We start from the raw sequence: 14590 nt of genomic DNA on the forward strand, positions 1-14590 counted from the left end.
GTGTTGATCATGTCACCAGTATGACATAAATCACTAAAGTAAACAATGGAGAGCAACATGTAAGGAAGCCAGGGCATAGTAAGTGTGCATTATTGTTTTGCTCTATTATCTGTCCGCATCCCTCTCACCAGTGCCGTGCCATGCTTAACGAATGTAAAAAGGATTGTTACATCAGACGTGGTTAGGGCTGTGTGATGACGTCATACGTTGCTTTCCATGATGTCACGTAATTTAGCGGGTCAGAGCCGAGGCGATTTTAACAAGGGTCGCTTGCCGAGTTGTTTGACCCGGTTAGACACACATCAATAAGCTGTTCCCACTGCCACTAAAAGCTGATTGTTCCCAGGTTTAAATAGGTTTTCAGTCAGTGAGAAAGGGGATATATAGAAACCAGAGAAATTTGCCACTTTAGAAATAGACTCTTTGCAAGTTTACATTAAAGTTAGACATATTTTAATTAAGATGGGCTGGCTATAGAGTAAACAATTTAGACCTGGGTCTAAACAGGAATGAGTAACTAATTTAATGCTTTTTAATGCTCTAAGAAATATTTCTAATGCCATCAACAAGTACCCATGACTCATGGCAAAATCAGAGTTTGTCATCTTTACTGTCGACAGGCTGCATCCATGTCCCGAATTCCTCGCTTTCCAGCCAATTTTGTTAAAATTTGCATTTTCCCATTCTCTAGCCTTTTCTCCGCCTCAAGCATCTTTTCCCACCATCCAACATACGGCTTTTTGATCAAACGGAAACAGTTCTGCACAAACACGCAGAACCAGTTATATCTGATATATCTGACGAAATAGTTTTATTTTTTTTACATTTTTAAATAAAGATTTTAATTGCCATGATAATCATATTTAATGAATTTTAATGCCAATTAAGGCCTTAATTTAGAAAACAATAATTTAATGACTTTTAATGATTTTTCATGACCAGTGGAAACCCAGTAGACATTTCTTTAAAAAACAGGACTGGAAACTCTAGTTTGAATTCTTACTAGATAACATAAGAACACAGCATATGCAGTGGTCTTATGAAAAAACGAAAATATCTATGGTCACCGTGGCCAAATAACTCAATCTGTGTCGGGTGTGAACATAAAACCTCCCCCCAGAAGATATTAATATCATCTATTTGAGTAATGAAAATCCCAGCCAAGCTCAAATGCATTGATTTTGGAACAGCGTGTTCTCTCTTGGCAAACACACAACTTTCTAATATGGTCTGAATAAGTTCAAATAACAGTGGAGGTATAACTGTGTAGAGTTTTTTTAAGTAGAGAGCAACAGTTGTTCAGTTTGGTATATACTGTAGACAATTTCCCGATTCACATATTTTATAACACACCTGAACTTCGTTATGTTTTTTCTTTCTTTTTTCCTGATTTAATGAGAGCAGTGGGCTTTAGGCTGCCCTGCAAGGCTTTAAACCTGGGTTTGAATGGTGACAAAGCCATTCTAAAGCACATATCAAGGTGCTCATTTTGAGCCTTGATCGATATTTACTTTTGATTATGTTCATGGTGGAGAATCCTGCGTCACAGCAGTAGGTTGAGCAAAACATACTGAAAATGTGCTGGGCCATCTTTAAGCATGCCATTTCACTTTTCTTTCAACAGTTCACTGCGGTTCTTCCAGCAGTCCACACTTCCTTTGCTCTCTTTTAATCATCTTCTCCTTCTTTCCCATCGCTCAGCTTGCCACAGGTTTTCCTGCTGTTTCTAAAAGTAGCTAGCAGCAGCAACGCAGACTGACACAGCTCATTGGCTAATTTGTATCACGTGTAGCCTGGTGCCGGGCGCTCTGGGGGGCTTTACCGTACAAACAGGAGGAGCGGCGCTTGTGAAATTAGACACTGCCGTCGGAAAACATGCAGTAAATTATTAGCCAGCAGGTGAGTCCGGATCCAGAGCGCGGTCCGCTAATCTGTGACCTCTGCCATAAACTATCACTACCCAACAGCCCCAATAACAAAATGGTGTAGGCACCGCGCAGTGGAGGAGTTACGTTACCAATGGGGAGCAAAAAGCAGTGATCGTAGTCCAAACGGTAAGTTAACCGAGTTCACTATAAAGTCCACTATATAGTCCCCGCTCTATGTAACGATTGAGGGATTAAGGGATTAGGGCGGAGGTTTGGACACAGTAAGCTTGTATGAGCTATGAGAACAGCCACTTTTAAACAAAGCGTGCACGAGGAGAAATGGGCTCTCGCACGCGTTTAATAGGCGTTTCCTCTCGGGGGTGGTTACAGTTGTTTTTTTTTTAAGTGGAGAGGGTGGTTACTTTTCAAAAATTGGCAAAAATCCTTCTCTATACCGTATTAATCTGACAAAAAACACAGAAAAATGTCTCTGGAGGAAAATCCTTCCTCTCATCCGCACATTAAGGATCTTCTGGGGTACAAAATCAAACCACATTTTTCCATATAACACAATAACATATAATACCTAGTGGTTTGAATCAAATTACAAAAGGCAGACAGGAAGTAGAAAGCTTTTTTTTCCTTTATTTTTTGCCTCCAGACGCTTACTCTATAAAAAGAAGCTCCTTGCAAATAAATGTAAAACCAAGGTGTTTGTAATGGGATCCTACAAAGAGTACATATGAGGCAGGAAGCTGTGGCATGCTCTCTCAGCAAACTATTCACAGATGAACAATAAAACGCTGTAAAACTGTTAGACCAGAACAGACAAACCAGTAATGATACACTGCTTTACACCTACATGTGGTCATAAACACTTAGATTAATTATCAGCAAATAATTAATTTGATTAAATCAATGTAATCACCACCCAGAGGGTCTGCAAGACATTTAACAAGACATTATAACTAGATTGCATTTTCTTTATATTTTTTTGTGATCTATCATATATAAAGCAAGATATCAAATGATATGTGCTGAAAAGTGCCAGTCATGTATTGCACAATAACTAGATCACTGACTTATCACCATTTAAGGAACAACAGACTTACTGAGACCTGTACAGTACAATGTATCCTGTTATTTGTTTTTTTAAAAAGTTATTACTTTAAAATCTATGCAGTGTAATAGGGAAATAATCTTTTTGTGGTAATATCACTGTGATTTGTTTATGAGAAGTTAAGGTGTCAGGGAGCCTATGCTATCTGAGTAGCTAACAGTAATTATTTCCATGGATTTTGTCTTATTTGTTATATATATATATATATATCTTTAAAACACCCGCCATGGCAGGTAATTGATATGTTATGTATAGCAGGGCTGCAACTATGATTATTTTGATAATCGATTAATCTCTCCATTATTTTTTAGATAAATAATCTGATAGCCAAAGATTCCTTAAAGAAGCTTTTTTACAGAATTAAACCAGGTGAAACTAAAACTTTTTCGACTTGTGGAGTTAGAGCATATTGACGTGAGAAAAATATTTTCTTTTTAAATTTTTATCTTAAATGCAAAATATTTTGATATTTTTTTCACAATCTTGGTATAATTACTGATCTAAGTGGGTCGCTCTGTCAACTAAAAGCATGTTTTAAAAGTCTCTTTACTCCAGTTACCAATTAATCGATTACTGAATTAGTTGACGATTATTTCAATAATCGATTAATCCGATTAATTGTTTCAGCCCTAATTTACAGCATATCATGTGTATGACTCAATAGAATTCAGTTGAATAAGAAACAAAACAGTGTGTTTGAATCCCAACTTGTAAAAAAAATAAAATAAAATAAAAAATGAGGTTAGCAGAAATCTTTGACAGTTCCCTGACTTCAAAGCATTTCCTACAGCTTGGCCAACAAACATCCCAGCAAAGCATCGCAGGGACCTGCAGCGGACATGTGCAGCAGCCCCTAGGTAATAATCACTGCCATCTATAGGGACTTGCCAACTTATGAACTTCCTCTTTGTGGCTGTTTAGTCACAGTTTCATGCATTAGATCATTAAACATATTTCAATCATAAGAACAAGGATAACCTGTGAGATATAAATGCAGTTTTTAAACAGCACCTTTTTTTGTGGGAAGAAAAGCTGCCAAACCAACCAGTGTGAAAACCTAATGGTCCCCCTTACATAATAACTGGTTGAGTTGTCCGCTAAGGCGACAGCCTCTTTTTATAGCTAGCAATGATCATTTTCTATACAGAGGAGTAGACATTTTGACACCACTGTTTTATTTCAGCCACAAACCTGCATGAACTGCATGCGTATGTTCGAGCCTTGCATCTAAACCTTGTTTAAAGTCCAATTTTTAACTAGGATGTTCCAAAAGCTTTAAGTCATTGGAGACTGACTTTCTAATAATAATAAATTGTATTAAAGTGCCTTTCAGGACGCCCAAGGACACTGTATAACAAATAATCAGTGTACATAATATCATACAATATATACTGTATTAAAAACAGTGGAGGTAAGCAGTCTTGAACAGATGAGTTTATAGCCTTTATTTAAACAGAGCTAAAGTCAATATTACAAATATCTGGTGGGAGTGAACTTCAGAGTTTGGGAGCAGAGCTCCCACTCTGCTACCCACGGTGGGCAGCAGAATCAGCTAGGTGGATGGAAGAGGAAGATCTAAAGGTACGAGAGGGGAAAGCAATCTGAAGGAGAGTTGAGAGGCATGTGGGAGCAAGATTAGGGATGACCTTGAAAGCAAACAGGAGGATCTTGAACAGGATACTGAAGCTGGACAGGAGGTCAGTGAAACTCCTTTAGGAGTGGGGTGATGCGATGGAAAGTAAAGGTTTCGATAATTAAACGAGCTACTGAATTCTGGACCAACTGAATTTTATGAAGAGATTTATGAAGACTGAAAAGAAGAGAGTTGCAGTAATCGATGCGTGAGGTGACAAGGCTGTGAACCAGAACAGAAGCAGAGTGCAGGGAATAAACTAAGCTACTGCTAAATAACCTAAGGCCTTCAGCTTCAGGTCAAAACTCAATTAACAGACATTCTCTTATAGGTATTTTCTAGTTGAGAGCAGAATTTATGCCAGCTGGAAAGTAGTTTAAATCCTAAAGCTGCAAAGCTTCCACAGGCCACACACCACCACCACTATGTTAAACAGCTGGTATGATGTTCTTCTTCTGAACGCTGTGATGGTTTTTACGACGGGTGTAACAAGATACACGCCTTTATGTCTTTTCAGTTCATTTAATATTTTCCCAAGACTTTTGATTATCAAGACCTTTTTGAAAAACACGTGACAGGCATCTGTGTTGCATTATGGTCAGTGGTGATGTTCAACTTGGAACCATCCCATTGCTGCGTTTTATGTTACCTCTCACCTCTTTTCCCTCAGGGCATACCTTGAGGGAGTCGAGGGGAGCTGAGTGTACAGCTCGGTCCGGCAGGGACAGTACATTCTGGTCAGACGGCTCTCTTTGGCCCTGTCCCCTTTGACTGCTCCACATCAGTCTGTCTCTTGACTGATCCTGAAACTCTGCTTCCCCCAGAAGAACTTCAGAATGAGTGTAGAGAAGAGAGGTCAGAGAATCGCTGATTTTTAGATTTACTCAGCCTGCTCCTTTTTGTCACTCTTGGAGTAATATTTGGAGGCCAGCAACCCTTGCAAAGAAAGCACCAAATTTCCCTTTCCCTATTTTTTTTTTAGGAAATGGCATTTACAATAAAAGCTCCATAACATAATGAAAACAACAAATAATCCAAAAACTATAGCAAAGACGGAAGTTGCTGCAAAAAGGCTTCCAACTGCTTTAGCACCAGAAGTAGTTGAAAACTGCATTTAATATTCAGTCAGATTACCTTCACCTCATAAATGTGAGACCCGTGAAACAGAAAAACTAATACTATTTTTTCCAAAACGCTACCTGTGCTGTTACATAAAAAATAAGTGCATTTTTTTTTTAAGTATTCCAAGGACTAAAAAAAGGCTTCCACAATATAAACACCACAAAGTCAACAGTTTATAATAAAAAGGATTGGGTTAGGATGAGATGCTCCCTTTATAAAATACCATTTTCATGGTATTTAGACCAAAATGGAAAACAAACATCTTCTAACTGCATTCTAGCAACATGGAAGCAGATGTTATTCTTACTGTTCGTATTTTATTATTTAAGGTTCTATGTTTTTCTTATTTAGCCTTCAAAAGTCAGCTTAATGCACATATAAATGAAACATTACCTTAGGCTCTACAGGAATATGACGACACTTCAAAACTAGTTGTGTCTTGATATTACTTTTACATTTCAGATATGACACCAACTTTGCAGCTTTGAGTATTGGCCGATATGGATTATTTTATTGATCTGTTTCCATATTAACACAAATCATGCATGCTTTTATATCTATTTCATGGAGTATAATGTTAGAAAAGGCTTGTTCAAGAAACATTATGCAAACAATATGTATGAAAACGACAGACCCATGTGATATTAACCAATGTGTTACAGAAAATTTCAACAGAAGCAGGGTGTTTCTATTAGGGCTGAACGATTTTGGAAAAAAAGCTAAATTGCCATTATTTTCAGCCAAAATTGCGATTTTATTTTGAGTTTCCTTTTCGCTAACCCCAAGCTTGCAGATGTTTCACCCCTGACTAGCGTTTTTTTGAAAGCTTACTTGCCCAGAGTCCATTGTTACAAGACGTTACTGTAACCGTTGTATGAAAAAAAAAATGTTTACTTCTACTTGCATGCATGTATCTGCTGCTAGCTTAAACTTTCTCCACCTTTCTGTGAAATTCCTGTCTTACTCTTGTTAAATATAGTGGGATTAAAAATCAGTGCCTCTGTGATTTGAAAATGGCATTTTGCCAAATGCGATTACATTGCCAAAGCAGATAATTGCCCAGACCTCATTTCTATCAGGATGACAATATCAGAGATTTTAGAAGCAGTACAATTCAATATTGTTTTTTTTTTTTTTATATTGGACCAATTTAGATTTTAATATCTGACCCAGACACCCCTATTTAAAATATTTGTTTTTCTCTGGTTCTATTTTTTTCTAATCTAGTAGAAAAACACTTGCTTCAACTGTGTCATGGCCTCTCCTATGTGGGTTTCACCCATATCATGACGTCTCCCTATTACTTCTGTCGTCTCCCTATCAATTCGGCTCCTCTTTAGGAAGGCTGAACAAAGATTGAGACCTCTCTCAGCCCAAAAACACATGTTTAAGACATTAGGCATTAGCTAAAAAGTAAAAAAGTTGATGTTATTCTGCAGGTTTGGTGCTTAAAAAAAGGCACTCTGTCTCAACACTGAGCAGAAATGATGACACTCTTCCTTATGTCTCCTGGACAAAGTGGGCGTGTTGTTTTCTGTGCAGGCACAGCACCCATTACGTTGATTAATCGTTTTTATACTGACACACAGTATTGAACACGGTTATAGAATAAAGGCTTAATATAATGCTAATTACAGAGTACCAGGAGTAACCAGCTAATATTGCCTAGTTGAACAGTCATGCTATTGACCCTTGCAGCCAGCCAGTGTGCAGAAAGCTGCTCATCAGATGTGACTCTCCTGGCTTCCCAATTAAAAGTTTTAAAACACAAAACACTTTTTTATGAGAGCATGGAGAGAAAAATAAAGGGTGCTATGATTTTCTGCATTCTTTACAACCAAATATGCCTTTCCACCATGCAAGGAAAAATATAGCAGCCTTTACTTTTTAATCAGGTGACCAGCGGTGCATTACGAAAATGCCCTCTGAGAACGTTTTTTTTTTTAACATAACAAAAGATGCATGTCATGCCCTCCATCTAAAATATATTAAATTACAAACATAAACTTGAACAGTCATCATCTTGGTTTATGCTAACAGGACCTATGGGACTAAAAAAAAATCTAGTTTTGCATGATTATTTTAGCTAGATGTGTGTATATAAGAACCACTCAACCTTAAATAAAACAGATTTCCATTAATAATAAGTGCTTGAGGGAAGATGCATAATAAATACATGGTGAAGCACCTTCTCTGTGATCTAATTACAGGAAAATGTTGGGCACTGGGACAAAACATTTGCGTTTCAAACCTTTAAAACTCTGTATTGTCTGTATTTTTTTTCTCATACCCCATCCACACTGCTTGACTGCCTTCATTACCACACACACAGACACACACACACACACACACAGGAACACAGATGTTACCCTATGGATATCCTATATCCGCCATGGGTCAGAAAGGTCACAACAACTTGTAAGAAACATAAAGAGGAGTTAATTCAAAGCACTTGACCTTTGCCCTGCCGTTAACGTGTTCTCCATCACTTTCTCTGACCTCATGCAAAACTATGTGTGTCTTCTAGTCTGTTTGTACATGCCTTTATGAGTCAAATAAAGTGTTTTCTTGCAGTATTTTATGCAAACATGCAGCTCCCATGTGCCGCATGTGGAAACTGAAAAAGTATCTAGATCAGAGTGCTGTTTTTATTCTAATTACTAGGCATCAAATACCAGCATCAATCACTGCCAAATCAGAGAGTTTACTACTTTTGGGAGGTTAGAGGTATCCTGTTAGCAAGTAGCAGGCTAAAGCTAAAGCTAACACTGGCCAGAAGAAAGAAGCTGTTTCTGACATAAAAGTAGCAAACATGTCGTTAAACGCATAAAAGAAAATTGGCTTCATTGTTTTAAGACGGTTGTAGCTGCAAGTAAAAGATGAGAGCACCGATACTGGAGGACGGTCTAAGAAGCAGACCGATGTGGCTACGGTGTAGCCTCCTTCCCCCTCCCCTGAGCTCAAACTTCAGAGACCACTCATCATTTCTAAACACATTAGTTATTCATTCATTATTCTTACATGGAATTCAAGCAGAGTCTCGCCGGAAGACACCTCGGAGGATGAATCCCGCCAGCAGCGGGGAAGGAGGGCAGTCCGGGGCGGGTAGAAAGCAGTCGGTGCCCCCGCCGCGTGCCAGCCTCAATGCCCGGTTAGGATTTGGGAGCGCTGGGTTTGTTGGCCCGGGTCGGTATTCAGCGGGAGGAGGTGGGCGCAGCAGCGGAGAATGGATTCAACATTTTTGCTAGGTTTTTTTTTATGTGTGTGTGTGTGTGTCTTTATTTTAAACGTTCCAACTTCACAGTTTCTTTAGTCGCATGAAGGGGCAGGGGGACGTTAAAAAAATCATCCCAAACCGTAAAAAAATGGGGGTTCTCTCCCCGCCTCTCTGTGCCGGCAGCACCGCGCGACGTCCTCCGTCTGCAGCCGACTGCGTCCGGAGAGTCTGATCCAAGATGTCGCTGATGATCTCGGCTTCAATTAAATTATTCAGAAGAAGCCATGTCTGCCAAACGCGAAGCGATACTGGGCACAACTCCAATTGCCAGACTCTTTTTTTCTTCCTATCTTCTTTTTTCCCCTTATCCGTTTTTTTATTTTTTTTATTTTACCGGGGAGGAGTTTCTAGCGGCTGATCTTGGCACTCCATCTTTAACCGACATCAACAGGTCATCCCAGGACACAACTGTGGGCGAGACAGAGGGATGGATCCGCGGCATGGCGAGATGAGAGCGGAGCATACAGGAGAGGAATGTATAAACGGGGACTGGCTTAGAAAAAACATACCAAAATAAAATAAACAAAAATCTTAGCCGGCTTTATTACTGAACCCTGTGATTTTAGGCGATTAGAAGTGGTTTTGCACACGAGGAACAACGGGGACGGGGCTGCTCTCGAGGAAGTTCAGGAATGCGAAAGAAATGGGAGCTGGGGGGGGGGTTAAACCAGGGGCCCCTCCAGAAATGTTCCCAGGTGACGAATGGGATGTCATCAGTAATAAAAAGGATTTCTCTTCTTAAAAAAATAAATTTTAATAAAAATATATAAAATACCAAAAGAATTCTCGCTATCACTAAAACACGTATTTTTTACTTCATTAAATTAATGTATACAAAAAAAAGTTTAAACTTGTTCAAGTTAATAGCTGTTAGTTATGAGATAATTAATATAATTGAACTTTATTCATCTCACACTATAGAAAGTTACCTCTGCATTTAACCCATCCCCTTTGGGAGCAGTGGGCTGCCATTGTGTGGCGCCAGGGAGGAATTGGGGGGTTAAGGGTCTTGCCCAGGAACAGGGGCGGAACTAGATGGGGGGCCGGGGGTGGCCACCCTTAGTCATCATCATTGCCCCCCCCCCCCCCCCCCCCCCCCCCCCCCCGTTGCCACCCTACCATTTATTTCCCTCTAATACAGGTGGTGGCAACAGTAATACTCTCAAGTGGAATATTCAAAACCTTTTAATTTTTCATATATTGACAACAAAAACACAGTGGTTAATTATGCACATCAATATACTAACATTAAAGATAATAAGCACAGAGTTCTAGCAGAAACAGATTTTGTGTTTTATGGGGTAAACAGAAAATTATGTTTCTCTGTAAATTATCTAGGAGTCTTCAGTGAAATCATAGATAAATAACTATTTAAAAAAACGTATTAATCAAGTTATGTAGATATTAGTACTTGTAAATATAAATTTTATGCAGAATGATTACTGATAAGTATTGGAATAATAATAATGAAATAATGGAAAGTATAGTTTGACTTTATTTAGAAAATATGGATGTTTTCCTGGTTAATTGTCCTGTTGGAACAGTGTAGATTGTAGATTTAGGAAAAAACTGCTGTATATGATTTTAAAATCCTGTTATTATCACAAATATTACTTTTATCTTTTCTTTTAACCAAATTGAAGTCAAATGTGCTTGGGAGGCATGCAGAGGTGACGGTCAAACTCAGATGGAGAGAGATATACAAAGCATTAGGACAGATATGGAAACAAATATGCAGAAAAAACAAGAGATTTTCATTCATTTGTTTAATTAGGCTGGGGAGATTTTTTTCCTAGCAAACAGAGCTTTTAAAACAGACTGTAAAAGAGAATGTAAACAGTAAATGCTGAAAATATATAGTTTAAATACAAACTGGGATCCTTCAATATGTTCATTCTGTTTTTCACTGCTTGTAGAAAGCTGTTCAGGTTAGACATCAATAATTAGCTATATTCAAATAACTTTTAGCTAACAGTTGTATCAGCTACCTGTTTTTTATAACATTAATATTAAATAATATTATCTTTTGTTTACTTTATTTAGTTTATTTGTGAGTAAGCCTGCCATCTGACTCTTGGCCCCCACCCTTGCCCAGTAGAGCAGCTCCCCTGATCAAATAAAAGGCTTTTGGTAAAACAGGACAGTAAAAAGTCCTAAGTAGTATATAAAAGCATGAAATTTCCTATGCAACACATTTTTTTCCACTTGATTGGGTTTAAATATGAATATCCTAGTTTTTGCCAACCTGAGCAGGTGTGGAAATCAGAGTAGATGTTAACTTACAATAGATGTCCATTGACCAAATAATTATGATTATAATAGTTTGGTTGGTGTGGTTTCAGAGGGGCATGAAGGAAGCCATCTATGTTAAGAAAGAAAATCCAACCTTAAACAGAGGGAGTGGACTCAGGTTTGAGTTTTCAAAAAGCTACAATGCGGCAATAGAATTGATTCCTTCCTGCTGTCATCGCAACCCCCCTCCCCACAGAGGGGGCCAGAACACTTCTCCTTTTTAGCCAGGTAAACAATTCCCCCCAACGACCCCCTTTCAGAGGCATAGACCAATATTGCAAGTAACAAAGAACCCAAACTCCCCATTCATAAGGGGCGGATCCAATTTTCTGAATGGATGTTTGCATGTTTTCTACGTCAAAACAAGGCTTGTTTTTGGTCCACTCTATAAAACCTCAAACTCAACACTATTTCTGACATTTTGAATTGAAAAAGCTTTCTGGATGGGAAGCGAAACGTCTTCAAACTTGGAAACAAAGTTCAGTGGATTGTTTTTTAAACTTTTTGGGGAATTATGATTATACATTTTGCAACTAAACCTTAAACATATGAGTCTTCATCTGGGGACAAAGAGAGACAACATTCAAAAACAGCTCTTAAAAGGCAAAGAATGCAAATACAGTGAAATCCACTTATAGTGATCACATTGGTCCAGAGCCAATTTGAACATTATAAGCGGTTGATTACTATATCCGAATTTACCGTTATTTCACTTATTTTTTTATGCAGAATATCATCTAAATGCCATTTATATTTTGTTTTCAATGAGGAAAATGAAATGTAACGGATAGCTTCCACATTTACTGAGTTATATTACAGTACCATGCAACTTTAATTACAGTATACTACACTGTGCGCAGACATAACTCTGGTAGCCTGGTGGATTTTTTTAAACAAGTCTGAAGTTTGAAACAAACAGTTTCATTGAACAACATAGAGGAAAACTGCATAGGCTACAGAAAATTAAAGCTAAATCACTTCACATATTTATCCATGGTTCCCTGGATCACAGTTTTCTCCAACACATAGTTCACTTCTTTTTCAAAACAATGTAAAAGCTCAAATTTTTTGAAACCAACATGCAGGAGACCAGTCTTTAAAATACAAACTGCATTCCTCATCTCAGCTCTGGATGGGACAACAGTCTCATCTTCATCCTCCTCCCCCTCCCCGCGGCACGCAGCACTGGTACCCTCACCAAAGCGCTCTTATACCCCCACGATGATGTCCTCATCCGTCATGGCCTCTGACACCGGAGTGCTGTCATCACTTTCGATCCACTTAGTAATTATTTTTGAAAATGTTTATATTCACAAAATGGCCCAAAATGAACACTATAAGCAGATTTCTTGATTACTATAAACAGCATTTCTACTATAAACACCTTTTGAAAACTATAAGCGCTTGATTACTATATCCGTGACCACTATAAACAGATTCCACTCTATAACAATAGAAATAAATGTAATCCATCAAAATGAATCCAACTTGAAATTATTTTTGAATTCTATTATTTTTTGGAGATGACCATAGCCCCCACTCACCCCCCTCTTTGTAGCGCCACTGAAAAAAAGGGGGGCAGTATGACAAACGTCTGGGTGTAAAGTGTTAAAGTTTGCTCTCTGCCCATCCCCCCTACGGTAGTCCCTCAACTTTACCACCCAGTCAGAACACACAACAGCCAAATCTTCACTTCAGCGGCACCACACCTCCCAGTTCATCCAAATTCATGAGGACCCCCACACACACACACACACACACACACACACACACACAACGCGCGCGCAGTGCTGAAGTGGGACAGACGCATCCGTCCCGTTCAGTCTCTCAGTCGGAGCGTTTTAACTTACCCCTCTGCAGGATTCTGCTCAAATAAAAAAATCTTCCAAATGGAGGAGCCGCGCAGAAGAAGCGGTCCAGTGTCTCCCTCCCTGCGCCTCGCTACAGACAGTCATTCACTTTGACTGTATGCTGTGAACCCTTCACACACACATGCATGCATGCAGACGAGGATTGGAGCTGGGAACTATCCAGGAGGGGGGAACAGGGAAGCATTGAGGGGGATCTCTTTTTTTTTTACCCTCCCATTCCAGGGGTTGCAGACAGATCACAGAGCTACTGATCGGTGTGATAGATAGGCAGGTAGAAGGACAGATAAGGATGCTGTTACTGCTGTTTCCCTTTTGTAATGAACTGACATATAACATCTATACTTCCTGCAATCAATGATCTGTAATTGTCTTTGTTTTTCTGTCATTAACCTAACCTGACATGACAATGGGAGTTATTAATATCAGAAAATAAAAAATGACGAAAAACAATAAATACAAAAATATATACATTTAAAAGTAGGTGATATTTGATAAAAGATATATATGTTATAGATAATTTGTTCCGATTTGGCGGGAAGTTAAGTAATAGACTACTAAGTAATGTGATTACTTTAAGTGCGCCGCAGGAGGCTGGTAGACGCGCAGTGAGCGTCCCCAGCCGACCCAGCTGTCTGAGCCCCACCCACCAGTCCACCCACCTAACCCGCACACTCACCGGGGTGTCTTCAGGCGTTGGAAAGGACTCTCCCTCCTGCCCTACCCTGCGAGCACCGACCAGCCAGGGGCCGCTGTCCTTCCGCTGAGCGATGGAGAGCGTCTAGACTCCGGGCAGGTGAGCCCTCCAGGGCCTCCAGGACGCAGCGCGCAGTGAATACTAAACAGGATGAGACTGCACTCAGGAACGGCACTGCGCTCCTCGCTCTCTCTCCCTGTCATGCCAAATACTATTAACTCTATAATTCTCCTGTGTCAGATGTATAGCGCCACGCTCTCTGGGCATCCATTGTCACAGCGCCCCCATCCAGATGTTCAGCTTTGTGTGCAAAGAAGCAGTAAAGACAGAAATTACTGAATGCTGAGAAATGACTCAATGCTGAGGTGGAATAACCACTACTTTCTTCATATATATATATATATATATATATATATATATATATATATATATATATATACATATATACAATAAATTTTGATGAGGGACAGTAAATATTTATATTGTTATATATTTGTAGTATATATATATGCACTTAGTTAAAGTCTGAAAAATGACAGACTGTTTCTATATGTAAATAAACTATGCTTTGTTTATTGTAAGGTAAAAAAAACAATTAAGGCAAGATTACTGATTTCATGACATGACATGATATATATGCTACAAATATATAACAATATAAATATTTACTGTCCCTCATCAAAATTTATTGTATATATGTATGTATATATATA

The 14590-nt window shown here is 38.9% G+C and overlaps 1 protein-coding gene across 4 annotated transcripts in view; it reads right to left on the reverse strand.

Annotated features, from left to right (window-relative positions):
- LOC107084267 (nucleus accumbens-associated protein 1-like) overlaps positions 1-14008 on the reverse strand; it is a 26923-nt gene extending 12915 nt beyond the window's left edge. The window contains exon 1 of one of the 4 annotated variants that reach the window (XM_015374021.1): positions 13860-14008. The gene's annotated coding sequence lies outside the window, so the exon portion shown is untranslated. Of the gene's footprint in view, positions 1-8764; positions 9064-13162; positions 13278-13859 lie in introns of those variants that run through there. The other 3 variants (XM_015374023.1, XM_015374024.1, XM_015374020.1) reach the window with 3 other exon arrangements.
- Between the last annotated feature and the right edge of the window lie 582 nt (positions 14009-14590).

This window comes from Cyprinodon variegatus, unplaced genomic scaffold, assembly GCF_000732505.1.
Source record: "Cyprinodon variegatus isolate N-32 unplaced genomic scaffold, C_variegatus-1.0 Scaffold96, whole genome shotgun sequence".
In the NCBI taxonomy this organism is placed as follows: domain Eukaryota; kingdom Metazoa; phylum Chordata; class Actinopteri; order Cyprinodontiformes; family Cyprinodontidae; genus Cyprinodon; species Cyprinodon variegatus.